Raw genomic sequence first — 11,852 nt, forward strand, 5'->3', positions numbered from 1 at the left:
TGGACGTATCTGGTGTACATGGGTACCTGCCACATGTCCCTGCTCTCTCTCTGCATGACACTGAAGCCCCATCAGGCTCAGACTCTGCTTTATCCCTCCCACCTCCCTTCCTCAAACATGCATTCCTTGTGTACCTGGGTGCACGCGGAGGGCACCTCTGGGCCTCCTGGGGTTCGCTATGTTCCTGGGCTTCAGCTAATGTAAGTCATTCTGCATGTCCTAAAAATAAGCCATGGCTCCCATGTATCCACTGCTCACTAAGTGCCAAGCACTGGGTCACCCGTTTCACCTGCATTGTCTCATTTGCTCCCTGAGCTCTATGAGATAAGTGCTACCTAATTGCTATTTTACAGATGAGAAAGTTGAGGCTTAGAGCCGTTAAAAACAGTGTCGCAGGTCAACACCTAGTAAAGAGCAGAGCTGGAATTCAAACCCACTCCCGCTAGTTCCAGAGCATGTGTGCTTAACCCCTGATGCCACCTGCTTTCTCTGCTGAATGCCAGGCACCTGAGCTCATCCCCACCCAGGCCTACCCTTCTCTATCCCTTCTCATCCCTACAGACGTCTCTAGCACCTTCCTCCCTACCTTTCTCTTGCCAAGTTCCAGAACTCCCCTGCATTCCAAGTCACTCAGAGCTTCGTGGATTCATTGCCTCCCTGTGTGCCTCCACATCATTCATCCAGAGACGGGAGCCACGGCAGTTTGATCATCCAGCCATCCACTCCTTCCATCATTCATTCATGGAGTCCTGGAATGTCAGGGCTAGACGGGGCCTTCGAGATTATCTGGTCCAGTGGTTTTTAAACCAGGACGCGTTTTTCAAAGGAAGGCTTCTGTGGAAGTTCTATAGAGAAATCAGATCAACGCAGGCAGTGGGGAGTCGGGGGTGGTGTCCAGAGTGTCCTGTCTTCTCACCCCCTTGACCCTGACAGTTGGTTGGGGGCTGTGTCCAGACACCCACTCCATGAGAACATGTTGCCTTCAGTCACAAACTGTTGCAGCAACTCATTCTCGCACAGACCTGGGCCCTAACCTCAGCTGCCACTCTCCGCTCACAAAGCTGCATGACCTTGGGCAAGCAAATCATGTAAACTTGAGGCCCTCCATCTATTTCCTCCCCTGAAAAATGGGAATAATAACAGGACCTACCAGTTTTATTTTTCTATTGCTGTGTAACAAAGCATCCCAAAACATAGTGGCTTCAAACAACCATTGTGCTGTCTCTCCTAGTGCGTGTGCCGCTGGGCTCAGCTTGCCGGTTCCTCTGCTGGTCTCTCATTGTTGCAGTTGAGGGTGGCAGGCATCTGGAGGACCGATCTGGATGCTGGGATGGCCGGGCCTCCTGCTCTCCGTGGACCCTCAGGACCTCACCTGAGGTCTCCAGCTGGATTACCAGTCGTCTTACACGGCGGCTCAGAGCTCCCAGAAGCACACAAGTGGAAGCTTCCAGGCCTTCCTAAGACTTAGGCCCAGAAATAGCACAGCCTCACTTCTGCCACATCCTATTGGTTAAATTCAAGGGGAAGAGAAATAAATGCCACTTCCTGGTGGAGGAGTGACCAAGAATTTGCAGTCACCTTTAACCCACAACAGTCTGTGTGACTCTGGGAAGGAAAATTACTTAACCTTTCTGATTTTCCATCCGTGTTCTCATCTGTGAAGAACAGATACATCGATTCATGGAAAGTAGTTGGAACAGTGCCTGGCCCATAGTAAGCCCTCAGTACATGTTAGCTGTGCTATTTTTATTTCTAACCCAAAGGGCCAGCCCTGTGCTAGGTAACTGGTGGGGGCTGGGGGTGGGGTGGGGCTATAAGAGTAACGGCAAAACAGTTTATACTCCTGATAATAAATAATCTAGTTCATGAGATAAAATTAACACACGCTGCGATCAAAGTACTCATTCGAGGCATTGTGTAATTAAGGAGCCCATGAGAGGTACAGATAACATACTTGAGGAAGTGGAGGACAAAGAGATTGGGCTTGGGGGTTGGGTGGCCAGAGAGGGCTTCCAGCGGGGAGAGGGCGCCCGCTGAGGGGCAGGGCTGTCTCACGGGTCAGCACAGACTCTGAGCCAAACACCCTGCTTTCAGATCTCTGTGCTGCCACTTTATGGATGTGCCTTTGAGACCCTGAAAGATGCTTAGCCTCTCTTGGCCTCAGTTTCCCTTCTGTAACGTGGGTATATCTCGTAAGCCTCAAGTGAAGAGTAAACGATTTATTTCCTATAAAGAGCCGCAGCGTTAGACATGTGGTAAGTACTCAACAAGTTTCCCTCATCACCCCTAAGGAGAGGAGACTGGCTAGCTGGAGGGGAGGGGCAGGCCTCCCAGGGGGATGGGGACGGCGGCTGTGTGTGTAAAGAAGGAAGATGTGTGTGTCATGCTCAGGGACCGAGAGGGAGCGACTTTATACAGGGGGAGATATTCTGGGGCAGGGTCGGGGGTTGGGGGGAGCTAAGGCAGAGAGGAGGGTGAGGGGCAGACTGCAGAGCCTTCAAGCCCACTGGGGTACTGGACTTGACCCACGCAGGCTGAGGGGGGCTTTGAAAGGTCTCTAACAAGGGAGGGATGCCATCTGGGCTGTCTCAGAAGGGGACCCCTGGCCGTGGTGTGGAAGTGGGCTGAAGACACAGAAATGGCTTAAGAGGCTATTGCCTCAACTGGGGCATGAGAGGGGCATGTCCTGACCCCGGTGGAGGCAGAGGGAAAGGGCAGGCACTGGCAGCCTGGAGAGAGAATCACCGTGGCTCTGGGGGAACCCCCTGCTTCTGCCCATTCGGCCCCCAGTGCCTGGCTGCTGGCTGCTGCGTGGCTTCCTCCGTTCTGGGCCTGGCTGGAAGGCTGCATTCGGGGAGGGGCACCTGGACACCAGGGAGACACATGGCCAGCTCCACCCACAGAGAATGGCCTGGACCCCACCTGGTCTCACAGTGTGGACCTGGAACAAAAGGAGCAATTCTGGGAGGGGCCTGTGACCCAAACCAGGCCTGCAGGCCCAGAGTGCCAGAGCGAGCAGGGTCCCAGCACTGACTGACTCTGTGTGTGCGTAAAAGGGTGTGTGTGTGTGTGTGTGTATTTGTTGTGTATGTACGTGCGAGAGAGCTTGTGCGTGTGTGTTTGTTGTGTACGTATGCGTGCACGAGAGAGACTGTGAGTGAGTAACAAAGAGGGAAGGGGGGCACCATATGTCTATTTTCTCTGAGAAACAGATGTCTCCTCAAGTGGTCGAGAGAGTCCGTAAGAGAAGAGGGAAGTGAGGTTAGGGGATCAGTTCCACATTAGCAAATAAATCGTCCCATGGACAGGGTCCTTGTGTGTGCCAATTTTTCTGATTTTTCAAATATTTTCCTTTTTTCTCTCTCTCTCAATCTTTCCTTTTCCAGTGTTTTTTCCTTCTCTCTCCCCCAAGCTCACACAGCCACAGGCCTGGTATTCCCTCTGCCTGGCGGTCATGGGATTCAAGCCAGATCCTGAGGGCCAGGAGACCCGTGCTCCCTTCCTTTGTGCCACCTCCTGACCTGTGGTCAGGCCCCAATAGGAGTGGGGTGGGGTCACAGACCAGGGAAGTCCCTCCATCTTGCCTCTGCCAAACCTTGTCCTGGGAGCGTGCCTTTCCCTCTGCCCTCCTCTAACAGACACATAATGAGCCCAAATGATGCGCCAGGCACTGGTCCAGCGCAGGGGACCAGGGGCAAGCCAGCGCTGGAGTCCCCCTCCCCCAGTGCCCTCCTTTGGGAGAGTGGGGTGGGAAGGGCATCTTTTGCTCCATATTGAGGAATAAAGAGCAGGAACGGGAGTCACCCTCCCTGTTTCTCTTGGGTTTGCCGTTCTACTTCCTGGGTGTGTCTCCACTTTTTGAACCCCCTTCTGGTGAGAAAAGCGGAGAAATTGGAGCCAGAGAGGCCCGGGTGCAATCCCAGCTCTGCCTCTTTCAAGCTGTGTGATGTTCAGCAAGTGGCTTCACCTCTCTGGCCTCCGTTTCCTCTTCTGCACAACAAAGATCCTTACGACGTTTGTCGCTGCGTTGTTGGGAGAATTAAATGAGAAAATGAACCTAAGTGCGTAACAAAGGTGTTTTCCCCTCTTTTTTGTCTTGTTTCTTTTTCCTTTCCCCTTTTCTTTCATTTATTTAGGAAAAATTTACTGAGTCTTCGATATATTGGAAGTGTGGGGAAAAGAGAGGGACAGGAGTCCTGGTCTCTGTTCTCCGCAAAGCAAGACTTGAGCCGACCTCGCAGCCCGGCCCGCTGGCCTCAGCCTTCATCACGTCCCATCTTTATCCCTGAGGAAGGGGGAGCTCCGAGCCTTCTGAGCAGGGGGTGACACGACTGGACCTGTGTTTGAGGACCGTGATCTGCTAGTGGTCACTCCTCGTTTTCTTCATCTTCCCTTCTCCCTCCCTGTGACTCTCCTCTCCCTTCCTTCTCTCTGCTCCTCTCCCGCCGTTCCCCTCTCCCCTTCGGCTCCCCCTGCGGCTTGCCAGCTGCCAGGAGATGACATCTCCTTTCATGTTTGGGGCTGAGCACGGCTTTGAATGTTCGTTTGATTCCGTTAAGATAATAGCTGGTTCACTGTCAGATGCAGACTGATCAGTTAAAACCTTAATCACTGCCTGTCTCCTCACACGGCACTTATTTTTTAAGAGATTAATCCCCTCAGCCCCGCTCCAGCTCACATTGGGCTAGAAAAAAAAGGCAAGGTTTGTGCTATCCTTGTTATTATTATTGTTGTTATTGTCAACCTCGTTACTCCGCATATTAACTCCTTCCCTCTGTTCTTTCAACCGTTTCTTTTTTTTTTCCCCTCTGGGTTCCCAATCCTCCCCTCAGCTCACGTGGATTATCTCTCTCTCAATTTCTCTGTGTCTCTGTCTCTGTCTGTCTCTGTCTCTGTCTCTGTCTCTGTCTCTCTCTCTCTCTCTCTCTCTCTCTCTCTCTCTCTCTCTCTCGGATGTGGCTCTCCAGATAGAGTGTGAGCGCAACAGCCCCATACACGCCCCGCTGCCTCCCCATGCACACTGCATGTTCCGGCACGCAGTTCCGGGTTAGGAGAGCGTCCAGGCACACAGACCAGGGCGGCTGGAGGATGCAGCTCTGTGCCGTGGGCAGAGCCCGCACTTTGGAGTCAGACTTGCCCCAGTCCTCCCTCAGATACTCACGTGCTGTGTAACCTTGGAGAGGAGCCTCAGTTCCTCATCTGTAAAGTGGGCGTGAGGACGCTCACTTCCGGGAGGCCATGAGCTCTGAGCACCTGAAAACAGGTAAGTACTCATGCATGGCAGGGCCCGGCACAGAGAGGGGCTCAGTGTTATTTCTGTTCCTCCTTCCCGCCTCCCAGATTCCACGGAAAGATCCTTTCCAGAGGTTGTCCAGTCTCTCCCTGAAGGTGTCACATCCTCTCCAGGCCATTTTGCAGATGCTCCTCACTTGATGACCTGTCTCAGCAGACCAGCTGTGCCCAGTGTCAGGAAGGAGATCCTGCTTGACCGGTAAAGGGAACTCCTGTTTACAGGAGAACCTAGAGTTCTACAGAGGAAAGGAACCCAGAGACCTTCTAGTCCAACCCCTCAAGTACATGAAGATTCTGAGGCTCAGAGAGGGGATGACTTGCCCCAGGTCTCATAGTGCATTTTAGCAGGGCTGGAACTAGAATTCAGTCCTGGCTTTGCACTTATCACCTAAGGAGAACTAGTTAGTCAAACAACCAATATTTACCTAGCAGATGTGATGCGCGCAGCCCAAGGTCATCTGAGGGAAGGACAATGCTGTGCCGCACTGGGTGGTCCACAGGCTGGCCTAGACCTCTTCCTGCTCCGGCTGGTGCTGTAGGCACAGGAAGGCTTTCTGGAGGGGTGGCATGGGTGGGATGGGGATGGCAGGACTCCTGGGCAGGGAGATGGAAATGAACACCTGAGGACCACTGGGGACCCTGGTCCCGTTCCAGCATGGTTCCAGGCCTTAGTGAGATGCTCTTATGGAGGCCAGGAGCTGTCTGTCTGCACTCTCCTTCTCCGTGGAGGTCGCGAAACAAAGCACAGGACGGCAGTGGCAGTTACAGAGATCCATGTTAGGTAGAAAGAAGAACTTTCTGGCCCTGACGCATGGGAACAGGTGACCAAAGAAGACTGGTATCCCCATCACTGGTTCCATTGCTTCCTTCCTTCGTGGCAAGGTGTTAAGAGCCTGGAGTCTGCGGCCAGACTGCATGAGCTTAAATCACTTGTGAGCTGGATACCTTGGACAAGTCACTTAACCTCTCTGGGACTCATTTTCCTCCTGTAAAATGGGAGTAATGATAGTACTTAGCACTTAGTGCCTGGCATACAGTAAGTGCTACATAAGCGTTAGTCCTGACTTTTCAGTAAAGATGTATTGGACATCTAAATGCACCAGGCCCACACCAGGTGCTAAGGATACAGAGTTGAACAAGATGTGGTCCCTGCTGCCAGGATGAGCTCTGCCTCGTGGGGAGGCAGACAAATAAACTCACATTTGCAGTCCCATGTGGGGGACACCCAGCCCAGCCTCGGGATGAGGGGCAGCCTCCAGGAAGAAGTAGCTTGTGAGCTCCATGAGGGTGGGACTTTGTCTGTTTTTCCCACTGCTGTGTCCCCAGTGCCTAGAATGGGGCCTGGTGTAGAGTAGGAGCTGTCAATCTTGGTTGATGGATAAGTGATGAGCCAATTGAGCTAGGTCTTAAAGAAGGACCAGAATGACAAATGTTCCCTCCCTGGGCCTCAATCTTCTCATATTGAATGAGGGCTCAGACCAGACTCCAAGGGCCCTTCTGGCTATTCTAGAAATCTATGACAACTGACGGGGTGGGGATGCAGACGAGGATAGGGAGAGGGGGGTGGGAGAGGAGGATGCAGGGTGAAGAGGATGGGGTAGGGGTTTCATGCCAACTGATGGGAGGGGCAGGGAAGTGGGAGTGGGGGTGGGTTCCATTCCTGCTTAGAGGCAGGGGGCTGGAAAGGGTTGGGGGGCCTGAAACATCCTCCCCCAGTTGCCTACACCAGCAGAAGGAGGCCCGGGGTTAATGGCATGACATCCCTGCGGCTGTCTGCCCGATGGGCTTCTGATGCCTTTTCTAATTTGGTGAGTGCTGAAGATTAGAAGGCAGGGAGAAGAGAGTTTTCCTCTCGCAGGTTATTATCCTGCCAACTCCCCGGGCACCCAAGGGAGGGAGTCAGCGTGTTCCAGGAGAAAAGGAAGCAGGGCCTGGCATTCTGGATCGAGTGCCCCTGGGGAGTGGGGAGGGAGCCAAGGCTGGTGCAAATAAAATTGATGCTATTAATGGATCTGGTGCTGGCTGAAATGGGAGCAGCAGCCGGCTCAGCAGCAGCAAAACCGGGGGGAGGAGGGAAAGGCGCTTCCTGGAAGTAGAACTCACAGATGCTGAGAGTCTTCCCCTTGAAGGGACCCCAGGTTTGCCTTTTCCTGGACAAGAGGGGCATCCTCACCATGTGAGTCACACAGTCCTTCTCTCCCTACTCCACCCCTCCTCAGCTTAGGCCAAGGGTCCTGAGGTGTGGGGTGATGCCAACGCCAGCTGCTCGGGGGAAAGGCCAATGCCTCCGGGCTGCAGGCCACATGGACCCAGTCTAGAGAATTCCATCACACACCTGGCCCTGCTCCCAGCTCACACTGGGAGAACAAGAAGGAGGGAAAGGCAGGCTGGGAGGTTTGGCTATTCTGGACTCAGAAAGGGGCCCCAGGACGGTCCTCCTGGCTGGAAAGAGCATCCGCTGAGGCCTGCCTCTGATGATTAAAGCCTCACTATTAGCTTGTCCTTGTGAGGCTAGGGCTGAGTGGTGTCATGGGGGGGGGGGGGGGGCGCCAGCCTGGAGGCTGGGAATAATGAGTTCTAATTCTACCCTGACCCACTAACTAGCTGGCTGACCTCAGGCTGGGCACCACCTCTCTTTGGGCTTCTGTGTCCCCAGTACGCTGGGGATCTGAATAAGATCTTTTCTCAGGTCCTGCCGGGAGGCGGTGGCCTGTGTTGACGTGTGCCTGCCCCTGAGGTCACACATGCACTCCTCCGAGACCCTTCCCTACCCAGTCACAGCTGCGGCCAGAGGAGAAGGGCGTGGGGAGGGGGCTGCTGTGGGAGGGACCTAGCACGGAAGAAGCCCTGGGGAGGCGGGGTGGGGGAGGGAAGCACCGGTCCACGTTGCCCCCTGGGCTGTCTGCCAGCCCCCAGGGTGAGGAGGGTCCCAGGGCCTGGTGGGCAGCAATGAGGGTCTGAGCAGCAGCAGCCTGGTGGGGCACCCTTTCCAGACCAGTGGGGTACCTAATCATTAGACACCCTGAATGAATCATTTTAAACACCCCCCTCATATAACAAAATTATTGTCATAATAATAAATAATAAATAACAAATAATCACAATGGCCAGAAAAAAAAATCAGACAGTGAAAATGTTCTCCCATTAAACTTTGTATAATCATACCAGTAAATAAATAATAAATAACATGAATATTACAGTGCAGAAAAGACAAAAGTAGTCAATTGCCCTTTAAAATTATATTAATATTTTTTTAGTAGGGGAAGAAACCAGATGAAGAAAAGTTCCCCAAAGAGTGAACTCTGCAAGTTTCGGAGAATGATTTGCATGAAGAAAGGCAGGATTGAAGTGGCTGGAGCCTGTGACTTTGTCTTTGCCATCTCTATGCGTCATTGTTTATTTTTGAACCTACTGTTTAAACACCACAATGTTTAGAACTACAGGAGCTCATGAGAACTGTGACCGAAAGCAGCTCTAATGACTCTGAATTGTTACAAACTTCCTCTCGAAATGGAGTGTAGCCGGGTTCTGTGTGTTCCGGCCTGACTATATACGCGGGAGTTCTTCAAATGAACTCACGTGCCTCGGACGATCCTTATGAAAGGATAAGTAACAGAGATGCGCTCATTGGAAGCTCACGTAGATGGTACTGAAACTCAACAGTAACCACAGCAATTACTTAGAACACAGCACAACAGAAGACTTTTTTCAGGGACAAGTATTTTATCACTGACACAGAATTGCTGGTGCACGGTGATAAGAAAAAGGCAGATTGACTTGGAGGCAATTTTATTATTGTTTTAAAGTTCTCTACAGACAATGAACCCTTTCATTGCCTGCAGCCAAGGTGGACGGCTCCCACTGTCCCCACCCCTGCTTCTCCATTGGGGTTTGCACATTTGCAGCCCCAAATTCCAGAAACCTTTGATCCAAACCCTTCCCAATCCAGGCAAGTTAAGAAAACAAAGGCAAATAGCAATACATTTAAATCATCATCATTGTTGTTGTTGTTGTTATTTAATAAGTAGCAAGTTTCTAACAGTACCTATACCGTGGTCCAGGCATTGTATTGAGTGCTTCACATTCCTTAGTTCCCTTGATGCTCACAACCATCTTGGGAGGTAGGTTTTATTAAGCACATTTTATAGATGAGGAAACTGAGGCTTTTAGGGGTTGCATGCATCCAGTTTACCTAGCTGGTGAGTGTCAGAGCTGGATTCACACTCCAGAGCCCAGGCTCTCGCCCTCTACACAGTGGATGTATGGAGTTGTGTGAGGATTAACTGCAACAGCGCATACAAGCAATGAGCAGATAGCCTGGTGCCTAATAAGTATAATAATGAATATAATAATCATCAGAATAACAGATATAACACTTCTGAAATATAATAATAAATGTAAAGTGCTTGCATATTCCTGGCACAAAGTAGGCAGCTAAGAATGGCAGCAGCAGGCCTTCTTTGATTGCACATCCAATGAGTCGAGCGAGCCATGTTGCAGACTGAGGACAGGGGGTCATTTTGCAATGGCCGAGGGATCAGGGAAGACTTCCTGGAGGAGGGAGGTCTTCATCGAGGCTCTAAAGCAGGCTACCGTCAGGAGCCTCGCCTTCCCTGCTTCTGCTCCTGCATGCAGGTAAGACATGCTTTGTCTTGGTGATGGCACAGGGCAGAGCTCCCAGTGCATGTGGATCCTGGGCCTGGATCTCTTCCTTCTCTGTCTCCTCACTACTCCAAGGCCACCTCTGTCTCCCAGGCAGGGTCGTGCTTCTTCCATCACTCCTGCTTCTGGCTAACCCTTACCTGATTCTGCCCCATATTATACTTATTTGTAGACACCAAAGGACCCCACCCCCCACCCTCCACTCCCTCCACTGCCACTGAGGACTTTCTTTCTACTTATTTTATTTAACAAACACTTATTGAGTGCTTACAATGTGCCAGGCCTGTTCTAAACACTTTCAAACATTCGCTCATTCAATCCTCATTATAGGCCTATGAGGTAGTTACTATTATTGCCTCCATTTTACAGATGGAGACACTGAGGCACAGACATTCACTTGGTTAGTAAATGGCAGCTGAGATTCAAACCCAGGCAGTCTGGCTGCAAACTCCATGTGCTTGACCACTACGCTAAGCTTTGAGAGCAGGAAGGGTTCTCTAGTCGTCTCTGCAGCCCCTGCGAACCCGGGCCTAGCGTCCTCCTCGTACAGTACAGAGTCAGGTGATGTGGGAACTTTTATTTGAATGAATTGAATTGAGCTCACTTGTCAGACGTCTGGCTCCTGACACCATGGGGCCCCATTGGAACCAGGGGTTCTCAGCTGGGGGCAGTTTGTCTCCCTCCTCCCTGGAGACATTTGGCAATTTCTGGGGGTCACAACCGGGAGAGGGGTGTGTTTGTGTTACCGGCATCTAGTGGGTAGAAGCCAGGGATGCTGCTAACATCCTACCATGCACAGAACAGACCCCACGACACAGACTTATTCGGCCCAAATTCGAGAAATCCTGCTCTAGAAGCCCAGCTCCATCATGAGATGCCCTGGACAACCACTTTCCTTTTCCAAGCCTGTAAGAGATGATACAAGGCTGGGAGGGCTAGCATGGCTCCCCCCTAATGGCCCTGCCTCCACAGCCCCAAACACCCCACAGTAATGGGGCCTAGTGCATGGACTACAGACTCCCAAATGCAGCAGGCTCCCCATCAGTCGGATGGGAAAGAGAGGAGGGCTTTGGGGGACCAAGTTCTGCCCTCTCCTGCTGCCTCTGCCTCTTACCAGATACAGGACAGAGGGTATGTGACCTCACCCTCCTGAGTCTCCGTCTTCTCATCTCTAAAGCATGGGTTCACAGGCTTCAGCAAGGGTCGGCCAAGATAATGGCCAGGCAGCTAACTGCTATCGTGACTCTTATGGGGTGGGAAAGGTCAGACTTGGGGTGCATCTTGCAGGCCTAAGCCTACCAGTTCCTGTTCCCTCTATGAGGAGAAGCAGTTTGTTTTGGGGGGGGACAGATCTTCTTCCTCCTCCCCACTCCTCCCTCCCTCTCAGGGAAAGGGAGGGGGAGGAGGTGTCCCACCGGAGTCCCAGGCCTCCAGGTCTGGGAGCAGGAGGCAGAAGAGGAGAGGTCGGGGAGGAGCTCAGGGGCCAGCAGGGAGCCCAGGCGCCTGCAGACCAGGCTGTGTCCCATCGGGCCTGGAATCCACTTCCCCAGACAGTGGCAATTATCCCAATCAAACAGTTGACACCAATTACACACCAGGCTGAGAGGCGACAGGGGCTGCGCGCAGGCGCCGTGGCTTTGCATATCTTAATGCAGACTGACAGACGCTGACCCGCAGGGGCGCCGGCCTTGCCAGCTCTCAGCTGTTCCTGTGGCACCAATTTTCAGAGCCAAATGACTGCCAGAGCTCCACCCATTTGCAGGACGGAACTGCGTCCGGAAGGAAGAGCCGTGTGCGCCGCCAGGGTTCCCAGATTCTGCAGCGCAGGGCCCACGGGTGACGGCTGGTACTGCTCTTCCCGGGAGGGCCGAGAGCTTTCGGGGTCCTGCGAAAAGAGT

The 11,852-nt window shown here is 52.5% G+C and overlaps 1 long non-coding RNA gene across 2 annotated transcripts; it reads left to right on the forward strand.

The window, feature by feature from the left end:
- Positions 1 to 1,986: 1,986 nt before the first annotated feature.
- LOC139045836 (uncharacterized) lies at positions 1,987 to 9,289 on the forward strand. Of its 2 annotated transcripts, none has more exons than XR_011504982.1 (3): positions 1,987 to 2,255; positions 5,341 to 5,491; positions 8,550 to 9,289. It is a non-coding gene; the product is annotated as an uncharacterized lncRNA (long non-coding RNA). The 2 variants fall into 2 exon arrangements; XR_011504981.1 differs by lacking the exons at positions 1,987 to 2,255; positions 5,341 to 5,491 and adding exons at positions 4,557 to 4,702; positions 4,833 to 5,263.
- Positions 9,290 to 11,852: the final 2,563 nt, after the last annotated feature.

This window comes from Equus asinus, chromosome 8, assembly GCF_041296235.1.
Source record: "Equus asinus isolate D_3611 breed Donkey chromosome 8, EquAss-T2T_v2, whole genome shotgun sequence".
NCBI lineage: Eukaryota > Metazoa > Chordata > Mammalia > Perissodactyla > Equidae > Equus > Equus asinus.